At 33.4% G+C, this 14,137-nt stretch overlaps 1 pseudogene across 1 annotated transcript; it reads left to right on the top strand.

Moving 5' to 3' along the window:
• Window positions 1–4,251: 4,251 nt before the first annotated feature.
• On the top strand, window positions 4,252–9,339 carry LOC143612447 (uncharacterized; annotated as a pseudogene). Its single transcript, XR_013149943.1, has 12 exons — window positions 4,252–4,381; window positions 4,723–4,818; window positions 5,566–5,649; window positions 5,717–5,791; window positions 5,897–5,977; window positions 6,079–6,218; window positions 7,146–7,328; window positions 7,417–7,585; window positions 7,670–7,753; window positions 7,817–7,916; window positions 8,670–8,845; window positions 8,935–9,339. The product of XR_013149943.1 is annotated as an uncharacterized LOC143612447 (transcript).
• Window positions 9,340–14,137: the final 4,798 nt, after the last annotated feature.

The following is a 14,137-nucleotide window of genomic DNA, read 5'->3' as shown; positions in this document are numbered from 1 at the left end:
ATTTTGTGATGAAGCTAATTGTCAATGGTTGGGGCCCAATTGGGATTGTCCAACAAGATGGAACTCGACTTGTGATATGTTTGAGAAAGCCATCCAACAAAAAGAATCACTAGTTGCGTTTCATCAAATAATGTCAAGTAGGGGTAAATGTGCACCGTACGATCCTAGAAACTGGTTATTGATTGAGATCGTTACGGAGGTTCTTCAAATTTTTAAATCTTGCACAACTAGTTTATCCGGGGTTTACTATCCAACAAGCCCCATTGCTTTACCAAAAATTGCTGTCATGTGCACAAAGTTGACTGAAATTCATTGTAGGGGTGCACCTTATTTTGATATGGGTGCAAAAATGAAAGAAAAATTTATAAAATATTTTCAACAACTACCCGCTGTTTTGACCTGTGCGGCTGCGTTAAACCCTTGCATCAATGTTGGTGGTGTTGAAGCTTTAATAGAAAAAATTTGTGATGAGCTAGGGTTAAACGACGATCAAAACCCCTATTATAGCCAAACTTTAAAGAATGATTTCAACACCACATTGGCAAACATGTATGATGTTTACCTTACAAAACACGGGTCGTCTTCCCAAATTCATGACTCGTTAAGAGCTGTTGCCCAATCCCAATCCCAAACCGACCTTGAAATGGGGATGTACTACATGATTTGGGAAGACGCCGGTAAACGTCAAAGGGTAAACACCCCAAGCAGTGAACTTGGAAGGTATGGTGGTACCAACTTTGTGAAACACATGACTCCGGATGAATTTAGAAGTCTTGATTTGCTGGCTTGGTGGAGAGGTAAGGAGGATGAGTTTCCGATCCTCGCCGCCATGGCCAAAGATTTACTAACGGTCCAAGCTTCCACGGTAGCTTCGGAGTCTGCTTTTTCTGTTTCTGGCAGGGTTATATCGATTAGGAGGACTCGACTCACTCCAGCAGCTGTAGAGATGTCGATTTGCTACAAGGATTACTTGGACTCTTTAGACAGGGCACAACATCAACGCTCACTCGAGGGGGAAATGGACTATGAGGCGGCCTTGTATGAAGACGAGGTCAATCAAGGACACATTCAACCAATGACCGATGAAGAAGCCGCGTACGACGATTACCTAAGGAATAGCTCGGGATCGGGTAGCGAAGAAAATGAGTAACAAACATCAACTTGTTAATGTAATCGTGTCTAAGCATTCTTTAATGTTTGTATTTTTGAGTTACGAATATGCGATAACGATTTAATGTTTGTATTTTTAATGTAAAAGCTATAAATGAAAGTTATGTGTTTTTAATCTTCCAAGCAAAGAATGCTAACAACGAAACCCTAAACCCTAAACCCTAAAGAAAAAAAAAAAAAAAAAAAAAAAAAAAAAAAAAAAAAAAAACCGGTTAACCGGTTAGACCGGTTATTAAAAACCGGTTATAAAAAACCGGTTTAATAACCGGTTCTAACCGGTTTTTAAACCGGTCCAAACCGGTTTGGCCGGTTTGAGTTTTCAGCAATAAAAACCGGTTAATAACCGGTCCGGTTATTAACCGAACCGGTTTTTTTCTGGATAAAAAAAACCGGTCCGGTTAATAACCGAACCGGTTTTTTCAAAAAAACCGATTTGTGCACCTCTATGACTGATTCCACGCCGTTAGATCAGAAGTCTTTAAAGTTTTGCCTTATATTGTCAGAAGAGTCGTCCAGATATTAATTAATAATATTCAAAGTTTGATCGCAATGGTCAGAATCACCGTCTGAATATTGTTCATGCTGTCGTCCTGAATCTTTCAATCAATAATTTTCAAAGTTTGACTTTTCTGGTTAAAATGTTCGTCTGTTATTTTGTGAACACCGTTTGATGGTGTTTTAATATGTTGTTGGTTAATAGATTACTTAATTATTATTTTAGGGTTTTTGATATGAATGTAAATATCTAGTTTATTGTTTTGTTTGTTTGAATCTCAGTAGTTATTATTATTATTATTATTATTATTATTATTATTATTATCTTGACTGGTCTAAATATTTCAAATGATTTTGGCATCTTTTAATGATATTGAAGAACGAGACAATAGCATGTTATCTTCCCTGGTCACCTCTGCATCAATGCAGTATATTATTAGTAGTACACTTTATTTCATTTCTTTTTCTTTTCAGGAAACCAAATTGTGATAAAAGTTAATACCATATGTGGGTACATGTTCTTTGAAAACTTTTTATTTTTGTAATAATGTAGTGTTTCAATTAACTATTTTATATGTCTATTTTATTTTAAAAATTTCTTGAAACCTATAAATGTGACTATATGTTAACATTATTTATAATGAACTTAATTTTTTTATGTTTGTATTTTTTTAATGAGACGGATGTTATATATCTCTAGATATGTATAATAAGATATTAAAATATTACGCGTATCTTGTGCTTATGTAGATAAAAAGGTGCTGTTTTGCAACACATAATCTGATATTTTGTGGCAAAACGTATAGATATATTAGTGAATGCCGCCTTCTTGCCTAGTCTCCTATCGTCAGCATGGTGTCACTAAAACTAAATCATGGGAGCAATAATCGAACCGGCGTTAAATAGAATACCAAGTCTCTCCCTTATCACTCCACCACCAGCTCATTGACTATATATAATTAACGAGATATAGAAAGATAACATACAAGTTGTTTTTTTAGGGGGGGGGATTAAAACCCTAGAAAGCATTGGAATAATGGTGGGCTGATGTGACGATATCCGATCTAGGGAGGGACTAGGCGTGGGTTTGTTACATCAACACATTTGTAATCAACTCATTGTGTACATGTACCTTTTTTTCCCTTTTCAACTCATTGTGTACATGTATTGTTCATATTTGAAAAGATGGTAAGCTAAACCAACTCATGACTTTAGGCTTACAACTTTATAAGGGCCTAAACGAGTTATGTATTGTGGGTTTTTAAAAATAGATCTTTTTAGAATTAGATTCATGATATAGTGATAGGCCACAATCTAAATAGGAATGTCTCATATCCATTATCATTCCATTCATTCATACTTCACAATTCTTGAATACTTTCTAGTATTTTACATTTAAAAACAAGACACTATTATTTTAGTTAATTTTATGCCTTCGAGTACGTTGAGCCGATCCTAAGACTTATTATATCTCTATAAATGTGACATATGTGTATAAACATGAAAGATGTACATTTAAAGTGATATTAACTCATTTAATTTTAAAAATTGGTTTGTCTTATGGGGCCAAAACATCCCATAGGTTGTATTATTTTCTACTCTCTTAAACGTGGGTTCATCCATGAAACCGTTTCTTAAAAATAATTGAAATTCGTCAAAGGAATTGAGTTTCGTGATGCATTTAGTTGAAAAAAGATTCAAAATTTGACGTTTAACTTGCTAAAAATGTTGAGATGTGGTGGTGGCGGTGGCAACGAAAATGATGTTGGAGGAGATAGCAAGTTGTTGATGACAATGGTGATTGTGAGGGAGCGAGAGATTCCAAATCAACAATTAAAAAACAACATCCTTATATATACCAAACGGCTTTCTTCTAACATGTTTTACTAGAGTTATACAAAGTAACCAATTTGGGACCAGTTCACTACAATCCGACCCGAACCAGTTAGACTCAAAACACGTTTCAACCAAACCGGTTCCCAAAGTGACCCATTCCGCCAGTTCTAGTACCGATTTCCCTTTTGAAACTACCAAACGGTTTTAACAAAACCGATTTGAAAACAAAAACGGGTTTTAAACCGAACCGAATCGATTTTAAACCTGTTTATAAACCAAACTGGTTCAACTTGGGGAAAAACCGGTTTTGTACACTCTAGTTCTTAGAGGTGCACAAAAAAAACCGAACAAAAAAAAACTTGGAACCGGTTTTTTTATGCCCGGGTTCTTAATACCCGAACCCATATCCAACCATACCCGTAGGGTACGAATAGGGGTTGCATTCTAGTACCAAAACCTGTACCCGAATTGGATCCGATTTGTACCCGGTAATACTCAAAAACCTGAATCGGTTCCATACCCGAAACCGGGTTTTTCCAATACCCGGTCATACCCAAATTCGGTTCCATACCCGAACCCGGGTATTTGAAAAACCCGATTTGTACACCTCTAGTTCTTACCCATTAAAATACGGCCCATTAAGACAATAACTTATTGGGCTAACCCAACACCACCATCCCATGGGAAGCCCATTATTATTATTATTATTGACTGATTTGACTCCAATCTCCACCACCATTGACCACCAGCACCATCAATGGCAAACTGCAAGTACTCATGCTCCACTGCAACTGAAACCCTAGAATGGATTCACACCATTATCCATTTCATCAAAACTTACAGCTTCTTTTGGCAATCTCACGTCGTCAATTTCTTAACGGTAGTTTAACTTCCTACGTTAGTTTTTCCGTTACTGTTTCATTTCAATATTTTAGTGGAAATTTAACGGTTAATTGCTTCGAATTATTATTATTATTATTATTCATCAGCTTTGAACTAGAGTAATTACACTATAATAATAATAATAATAATAATAATAACTCTATTGTATGTTTATAGTGGAAAATTAACGATTAATTGCTTCAAATTATTATTATTATTATTATTATTATTATTATTTTTATTATTATCAGCTTTGAACTAGAGTAATTACACTACAAAAATGTAGAGTGATAATAACAATAATAATAACTCTATTGTATGTTTATTCTAACACTGCAGGAGAGACTGTGGGAAGCTGTGGATAGAGAATGGATAGATTGTCTTCACGATGAACCGATCGAGAGTCTTATTCAAATTCCATCTGGATATGTTCAGGTTATTATTGTTCAATGCTGTAGAACTTGCTAGTAGCTAGTCGGGCGGGTGTGGGCAGTGACTACGTGGTTGGAATTTTACATGCAGTTTTTAAAAGTTTCATATTAGTGTTCACATAAATACTTCAAACACAAACAGTTAAAGTTAAGCGTAACAAATTAATGAGAAAACCAAGGTCCGATTGGCTTTCAAAATTTTTTAAAAATAAAATAAAAGTAGACAAAAAGGTTTGATTTTTGGCCGAGTTTGGGCCGATTTGACTGACTACCAACTAATGTCACTGATTAACAAAAATTTAGTCAGTAACCCACCGAATAGTGACTAGTTGCCAACAAATTCTGTGAACCAAACACATTTTAGAAGGAGTGTTGAACTGTTTTAAACGAAGGAAATGCCACAAATTCTGCGAACCAAGCACATCAAAAGATGGAATCCAAATTCCAATTTCATTGAACTCCACTGAATTCTGCGAACCAAACACACCCACAATATTGTGGCATACTTTACTGGTATTCAGATTACAATGTTTTTCGAACCTTTATCTGCTACATGTTTTAAAACAGTTAATTTCACCAACAATTAATCTAGTTGGCACCTGCATTTGATCTCTAATTATTTGGAAGCCTTATATAATGTATGCTAAAATTGACTAATTTATGACTACTGTGTTGTGTTTATGGTATATTAATATTTTAGAAACTTCAGTATTAATAACTATAAATGCTTTATTTCTGCGTATGGTTACAGGAACACTGGCCTTGTTCGTTGAAACAGTTTATCACTACCTTGAGTTCTCTTGCATTTCCTCGTGAGCAGGCAGATTTGAAGAAGGTATTGCATTTAATTATGTAAATATTAAAAAAAATATGAGTGGTAATTTACTCTTTTTTTCTTGAAGGTATTACCAAATACGCAGGCGGCTTTGCTTAATAATGTTATAACTCAAGGCATGAATCAGAAGAAAAGACATGAAGTAAGCCACACATACATTTCATATTTATTAGTTATGGACGATTAATAGTTTATTTAATATTATTAAACCCTGAAGTTTAATCCTTTTGTAATATTTTACGTACAGATAGAAGCTCTTGCAGCTGTTGTAAGTTCAGTAGCAAAAGATGTTGAAACTAATACAGTAATAGACTTAGGTGCAGGCCAGGTAAACTTTGTCTTTTTTAGCTCTTTTGTTAAGTATTTTCAAGCATAAATATTGTTTTTTAATAATTTATGATTTACACTTTCTGACTTACACTTGCGTAGGGTTATCTGTCACAAGTACTCTCGTTCGAGTACCAACTGTCTGTAATTGCGATTGATGCATCTTCTCATCATGGAAAGGTCACACATGAACGCGCAGAGCGGATTAAAAAACATTATGAAGCCAAGATGCGTAAATCTAGGTATGTTATAAGATAATAAATGCAGGGATAATGTATGTGGAGCCCGGTCGTATATTAAAACTACTTTATAGGCACCCTAATATGTATCCAAATTTTTTCATGCCAAATATGGCAAAAAAGGTTTGGCGACGAATATGCCGTTATGATTCTTAAAAGACAAAACTACACTTGTATCAGTTTTTGAAATTGCAACTATTTGATGCAAAGAAAATAGGTTGTTTTTGTTACTTACAATAGCTTGACATGTTTTTTGCCCTATTTGGTACTAATTAATCTGATGACGAAAATACTGTAATGATTCTCAAAAGATGAAAATACCCTTGTATCAATCTATGAAAATGCAACTATTTGATGCAAAGAAAATAGGGTGTTTTTGTCATTTACAATCTATGCAGTTAATGCGGAAAATATCAAATATCTGTCAACGACTGATATTTGAGATATCAGTAATTTTAATATCATGCAAAATATATATATAGCAATAAGCAATTTAACACTAACAGTTTAGTATGCTCTCCTACTATTAACAAATTAACCTTTTGCAACTTACAAAACACTATGTAGCAAGTGGAAACTGATTAAGACTAAAAACACTAACATTAAATTGACAATTAAGACTTAAAACACTGACATCGGGGAAATTGATGATGTATCGGTTAATATCGGGACCGATATTATGACCGATGTTTTACCAAGGGACCGATAACCGATATATCGGTATATCAACGACATCGACTGCATAGTTTACAATGGCCTGACATGTTTTTTGCACCTGTAAAGCAGTTTCAATGTATTAATGGCCTTGATAAAAGTAAAAAAGTTATTTACTTGGGGTGATCTTCACTCTTTACATACATTATCCTTAAATTATAACTTATGTTAAATCTATATTAACCCAACATGGTAATCATATGCATCGTTTGTTAGTTTAGGAGGAAGAGGTGTAACAATTCCCAGAACAGTTACATGCCGTGTCCTCTCCTCGGACATGTTGAAAACATTGCTTAACTCAAATGACATCGATGAACACAACCAATCAACAAACGACACATGTTCCGTACTTCTCACTGGTCTTCATGCTTGTGGAGATCTGTCTGTAACTATGCTCCGGTAAGACTATGAAAAGTTGCAAATATGCCAAGTTAGCTTGACAATCTAGTTAAATGATTATTAAAAGGATAATGCTTATAACTTGAAGGGCATTTCTGGAAAGTCAAGAAGTCAAAGCTGTAGTTAGCATTGGCTGTTGTTATAACTTGTTATCAGAGGAAGAAGATAATAATGCCCTATGTGGTTTTCCTATCAGTAAATGTGTTAAATCAACGGGCTTATATCTTGGTAGAAACTCACGGGATCTTGCTTGTCAGGTATTTAAACATCAATATTATTTTCTCATGTGTTAATTTCACGAAAATGTATAATTTTGAAATAATCAAATTCATATATACCAGAGTGCAGATAGATGGAAAGGTATGGAAAAAGATGCCGGTCTCCATAATTTTGAGTTGCATGGTTTTCGTGCCACCTTTCAAATGGTATGTTTCATTATACTAATTTGACTTTGACTCTGATTTGACTTGACTTTGGTCTTCTTGTAGTTGCTTTCTAGATATTTTCCAGAGACATTGACCAGAAGCCCTACAATTGGGAGGCAAGGGAAGGCTTTGCGCCGCCAACAACAGTATTCTAGGATTAACGGTTACATTCTTTTACTCTATAAATTTTTTTTAATATTATTAATCAACTCAATACATTCTAGCTTAGATTGACTTTATTTGACTATGTAGTATGGATTATGTAAATACATATGCACATAAAGGGTTAAAATATAAATTAATACAAGCTTGATAAATTAATAATTGAGCTCGATTCAATTTTCAACATTTTTTTGAGTAGATTTTGAGTAACTCGAGGGTCTGTACATGAACCAAACGAACATGAATTGACCCTGTTCATGTTGTTCTTTTATCTTTAACCGATCAAACTATCAAGCACGAACAATTAAATGAACGGGGTCTTCTTTTTCGTGAACTTATTCTTGTTAGTTTATGCTTGTTCGTTAATAAAAACGAATTATTTATGAGCGTAAACGAACGAACATAATTGAGCTAATACCAATTAAAAGTAAACTTGAATAACAATGTGTTGGGCTTAAAAAGTCATTTAAACTATAGTTTGTAATGGGCCTAAAATTTTCAATGTATATATTAACCAACATGAAAGAATGAAATTAAATAAACGTAAACTAACGAACATAAGTGAACGCAAAAGAACGAGCATAAATGAATTTAAATGAACGAACGAGACAACTATTCGTGATCGTTCGTTTAACTAAATAAAAAAAAATTGGTTCATGTTCGTTCTTTTATTATTAAACATAAACAAATTTACGTAAATTGCTGATTTTTAAAAGAATCAGTGGTGAATATGGTTTTAAAATTGATTTAGCAGGATTGGCTAGAAACGATTTTTCGTGTAAACCGGATTCTACTTGTGAAAACAAAGAACATGTTGACACATGTACACTTTTTGAAAAGTTTTGCCAAAGTGGACTGAACCGTCTCAATCTTAACCAACTGCACAATATCGATTTTGCAAGCATTTGGAAGGAGGCCGAACCATTTATAGTATGTATTTTAGATTCGGTTTATCTGTTTGACATGATATATATATATATATAAAACTGATCATAATGATATTATGATTCATGTTGCAGGGGGTTACAAGACCATATTGGTCACTCAGAGCAGCTCTCGGTCCGGTTTTGGAAACACTAATACTCCTTGATCGGTTATTGTTCCTTCAAGAACAAGGCGACTCAGTCGAAGCAGTCATGCTACCGACTTTTTTAACCCCAATATATCGCCTAGAAACGTCGCTTTGATCGCCAAGAAAATTTAATAATTCGAGTTCGGTCAGTCGGGTTGGGTCAGTGGGCAGGAATAGTAATACATAACTACTAAAGTAGTAAAATAACTATTTCAAGAGTGGACTATATATTATCAACTATCAAGTGATCTTGACAGTCTTGTCATATTCATTTTTGTCATATACTTATGGTTTATAAAATAAAATTCTTTGTAATATTTAAATTAGATTCAACTTGTTATTAACTTATTATTATATAGTTAGTGGATAAATATATATATAAATCCAAGAAAAAAATAATAAAAAATGTAGAGTTATCTGAGTCATATGGCAAAAGATTATAGGAAGAAAACAACAGAGGACTTCGGGTCAAAATAATTATCATTGAAGACTATGTTTATAATATAGGTGGTTGGTTAACAATTTATTTCTCTTTTTTTAATACTTTTTTTTGGCAAAAGTAAAGACGGCATCCTAGTCATCACAATGGTAGAAAATCATTAGAATAATATTTATATGGTAGTGTCAATATCAAAGAAGTTATTGTAGAGTTTTTCTCTCTTTATTTATATAATTTGTAAAATTAGTTTTTACATATATAGGGGTGCAAACGAGCCCAACTGAGCCTGAGTTTGACTAGGCTTGAGCTCGGCTAGTTTTGGCGTATGAGAGCTCGGACTTGGCTCGTTTAGAGGTCTTTTTCTATAGTTCAAGTTTGGTTCGTGAATTGTTTTTTCAAACGCGGGCATTTATTATTCATTAATTAATTTATATATGTTTCTATTTATTTTTTAAGAAAAAGCTTAAACAAGCCTAAGCTTTGCTAGAGCTTGTGTAGTACTTTAAACGATTCAAAGCTCGGTTGAGTTGTGTGAAATTAATGCATAGAAGTTCAAAAGAGCTAAACTTAAAAGTACACAAGGCTCGATAACGCTTGATGAACCTAAACGAGTTTCTCATACAAAGATCCGACTCCGACTTTATAATTAAATGGACTTTATTTAAGGAGCCCGAGCTCAAAGAGGCTCGGTTCTTTTCCAGCTTTTTGTCGATCCTAGTAGCTTGTGAGCGGCTCGGCTCTTTCCACCACTAGTTAAAATCCATGTATTACATGGGTTGATTAGTATAAAAATCATTAGGGTTATGTGTTGTGGGCTAACTAAAAAGTGCATAACACCGTGTCACGTCATTGGCACGTAGACAATGGGTTTAAACTAACCCACACTTTAAATATCACGTTATGGGTTAGATAGAATTAATTAAATAAATAGAAAAACGAAAACATAAACAAAGGTTTGTTAGTGGCTGAATCCCACTTAAATTTAACTTGAACGAAGTTAGTGGGTTAACGACAAAGGGGCAGGGGCGTGCGCTATTTTGCTTATTGTGGATTAACGGACATTTTTTTGGTTAAAAGCATGATGAGGTGGATTGGGCGTTAGCCTACAACACCTGGCCTATTAATTAGTGGTTAAAGATTTCTTTTATCTTTTTATATTTAAAGAAAGGCTAGAGAAAAATAATGGTCGTGAAACATATCTAATTAAAGAAAAGCGTATTTAACATGAAAGCAAGAGAAAGACGGTGAAAAAAAGCTAGGGGCTATGAACATATCATATGACCCCTAGCTATTTATTTATATTCATAGAACAAAGGAAATATTTGAAAACATATAAACATGATTTTCTTATAACATTTTCATTCTATATTTTTTAAACCTTTTTATTTGTAGTATTTGCTCTTCTTTCAATCTCATGTGTAGGCTATTCATACATCTTCTCATTTTCATAAAAAGTAGTATTTGTGTCGATACATGAACGTGAAACGCATATGTGAAATTGTTCTTGCGTTTCATAAAATTCCGTGATTCTGTTATATAAATATACCAGAAAATTATGTTTATGCAAAATCCAATATAATAATTTTAAAAATTGGAATAACAATAAAATTAGCATTTACTATTTAATTTGTTAAAATTAAGATAAGTGTCATAATCACAACAATATAATATTAATTAAATAACATTTAGGTATTCTATATTCATATCCACTTGTTTAAAGTTTAAACACATCTAAATAATGAGGTCAAAATCATGTATTTGTTGCTATACCTATAAGATGTGTTAGTAAGATGCTCCACCTAATGAGGAAGTGATATATGGGGCTGCTTTCTTCATTAACTTATGACTTTTGTATTTGTTTTTATTATATCAATCTAGTTTTTATTAGTTAAAACAATAATTATTTAGTTGCGGGTTCGGATTGTAGTTTTGGTAGCAATAATCGTGTTGGACGTGTGCGTTCTATTTATTTTTTAATTAAGAATTCGAGTCAATCTCTAATCGTACTGACTCATAGTCTATATAACATAATCAAAGTTGTGATTATTGTTATGAGTTTGTAATAAGTTTTTTAGAGTTACTCAATCAAAATTCATTGTTTTCGTTTGCGTAAGTTATATCAATTTGTTTGTTTGTCTTTTTTTAAATATGTCGTCACGATGTTGCTTGTCTTCATCCTATCATTTAATCATGTATGGTGTTTCAATGTTGTATATTCGATCTAAATGGCGGTTTTCACACCCCATTTTCACATGATCACACCCTATGATAGTGATTTAGAGATGTATATTAGACTTTAGAATAAGTGTTAATCAGACAGACCCAAATTTTTGTACTTAAAAACTATATGAATAATTAGAATTTGAATTCTGAATGAAATAAAAAGGTCACAAACTCAAATATTAGTTCAAAATATCCGAAATTATCAAATCGAATTCAATTCCAAAATTGAAATCGAATTGATTCCGTGACATTCTATTCAAATTCGATATCCGGACTTATTTTTTTCGCTCATGTTGTGATGTCGATCGACCGCTTGTTAATTGTAGTCTCAACCTCTAGTAAGGAATAAAAGAGTTACATGAGTATATGAGATATTATTTATGTCAAATGTGATTTTCGTGGTTTAACTTTTGTTAAGACTTATATATTGAGAATAAAAGTTATACATAATTTGATCATTTATACAATCAAAAGGTTGTAGATGTATGATGTGTTTATCATTAACCTTTTTTTAATGTTAACGAGTCGAAACATCCTGAACACTAACTAATTTTTTTAACTTATATAAAGTTATCAAGAAATATAAGATCACTAGTCGCAGGCAGCCAACGTCGGCGACAAATATTGCTATTGCTGTTTTGATCGCTATAAGCGGTCACAAAATACGAGCAATAGCAAACTTGGTTACAGAATAATATTATTACAATTGAGATTTTTGCGATCACAATTTTGATCGCAAAACGTCATTAGTGAAATGCCTGGGTTTCTAATAGTGACGGGACTCATGCTTTAATCTTTAAGATGGTGAAAATCTTAAATAAGACTCGTAGTGGAGTGTTGATGAAGAAACTTGGTGTTCCATGTGACTGAAGTTCGAACATGCCCCCAACATTTAGATTCAGAGGCAGCAGGTGATTATGGGAGACTAGGCCAGTAGGTAACGTTCACTAGCTTGATCCTTGAACTGAACGGGTTTTAAATCACCGCACTGTCGTCCATTTAGGTAAGTGTTCACAGACGTGGGCCTTAGGTGAGTGTTTTCTCCGGATCAAAAAACGAGTGTATACCGACGTGGTGAATTTAATCAGTAACCCATTTGAATAATTCATAGACCGTTCAAAAAAAAAGAAGTGTTAGTTTTAAATTAATTTAAAATATTAAATATGTTAACTGTTAAGTGGGGTTTTAGTGAGGTAAGAGAACAGTAGAGTACTGTAGGAGTTTGGAACTAATGTATATTTTTAGTCTACACAACTCAACATGTTCATTGAGATTTTTTATAATACACAGTTACAATGATGAAGTTTGGATGAAGACGTAAAAGAAGCATGTGACTGAAGTTCGAACATGCCCCCAACATTTAGATTCAGAGGCAGCAGGTGATTATGGGAGACTAGGCCAGTAGGTAACGTTCACTAGCTTGATCCTTGAACTGAACGGGTTTTAAATCACCGCACTGTCGTCCATTTAGGTAAGTGTTCACAGACGTGGGCCTTAGGTGAGTGTTTTCTCCGGATCAAAAAACGAGTGTATACCGACGTGGTGAATTTAATCAGTAACCCATTTGAATAATTCATAGACCGTTCAAAAAAAAAGAAGTGTTAGTTTTAAATTAATTTAAAATATTAAATATGTTAACTGTTAAGTGGGGTTTTAGTGAGGTAAGAGAACAGTAGAGTACTGTAGGAGTTTGGAACTAATGTATATTTTTAGTCTACACAACTCAACATGTTCATTGAGATTTTTTATAATACACAGTTACAATGATGAAGTTTGGATGAAGACGTAAAAGAAGCATGAGTTTTGAGGTTTTAATGTTTTATATAGAAGGCTCAGAAAATTTTCGGTTTTATACTTTTTTAAAATATATATGTCAATTTAGTGCCCCGGGAAAAATATGTCCAGGCCGGGATTCCGGCTCGCTTGCCTTGGGCCGACCCTGAAGCGAACAAATAATTTAAATTTAAAATGAATAATACCTTAATGTTATGTTGCTTTGCAAAGTAATGAACTTTAGTGTTTACACAAAAGGAAACTTTCAATAAAGGAAGCATTATACAATTAGAGCATGTGAATGTGTTGATCCATATACACAAATAACCTAACACACAAACATATAATAATCTGTTAATCTGTTATTAGAGATTAATTGGTTGAAAGTTTATTTAATCACACAAGCAAACACACTACTACACAAACTAGCAAGGCGTTTATGAACATGAAAACGACCACAAATTTTACGACCAAAATCACTGTAAAGTTTTTGACCGTCAAATTTTGGCCACAAACACGTCGTAAAGTTTGTGACCGTTGTAGAAAGCTGGAGAAAAAGATGATCAAAACTAAAAAGATATAATTTGATAATAAATACCGTAAAATGGGACTCTCCAAAAAGATTAATGCGACAACAAATTTGAACAAAAACACCTAGTTTTGAAGTAGAGACATGTAGTCAGTGGCGGACTTGAGGTTATGTTTTTTTTATGAG

This window comes from Bidens hawaiensis, unplaced genomic scaffold, assembly GCF_021521415.1.
Source record: "Bidens hawaiensis isolate Kalapana, Puna unplaced genomic scaffold, B.hawaiensis_p1.1 tig00034591_1, whole genome shotgun sequence".
Taxonomy (NCBI): domain Eukaryota; kingdom Viridiplantae; phylum Streptophyta; class Magnoliopsida; order Asterales; family Asteraceae; genus Bidens; species Bidens hawaiensis.
This window is presented reverse-complemented; position numbering and strand designations above follow the sequence as displayed.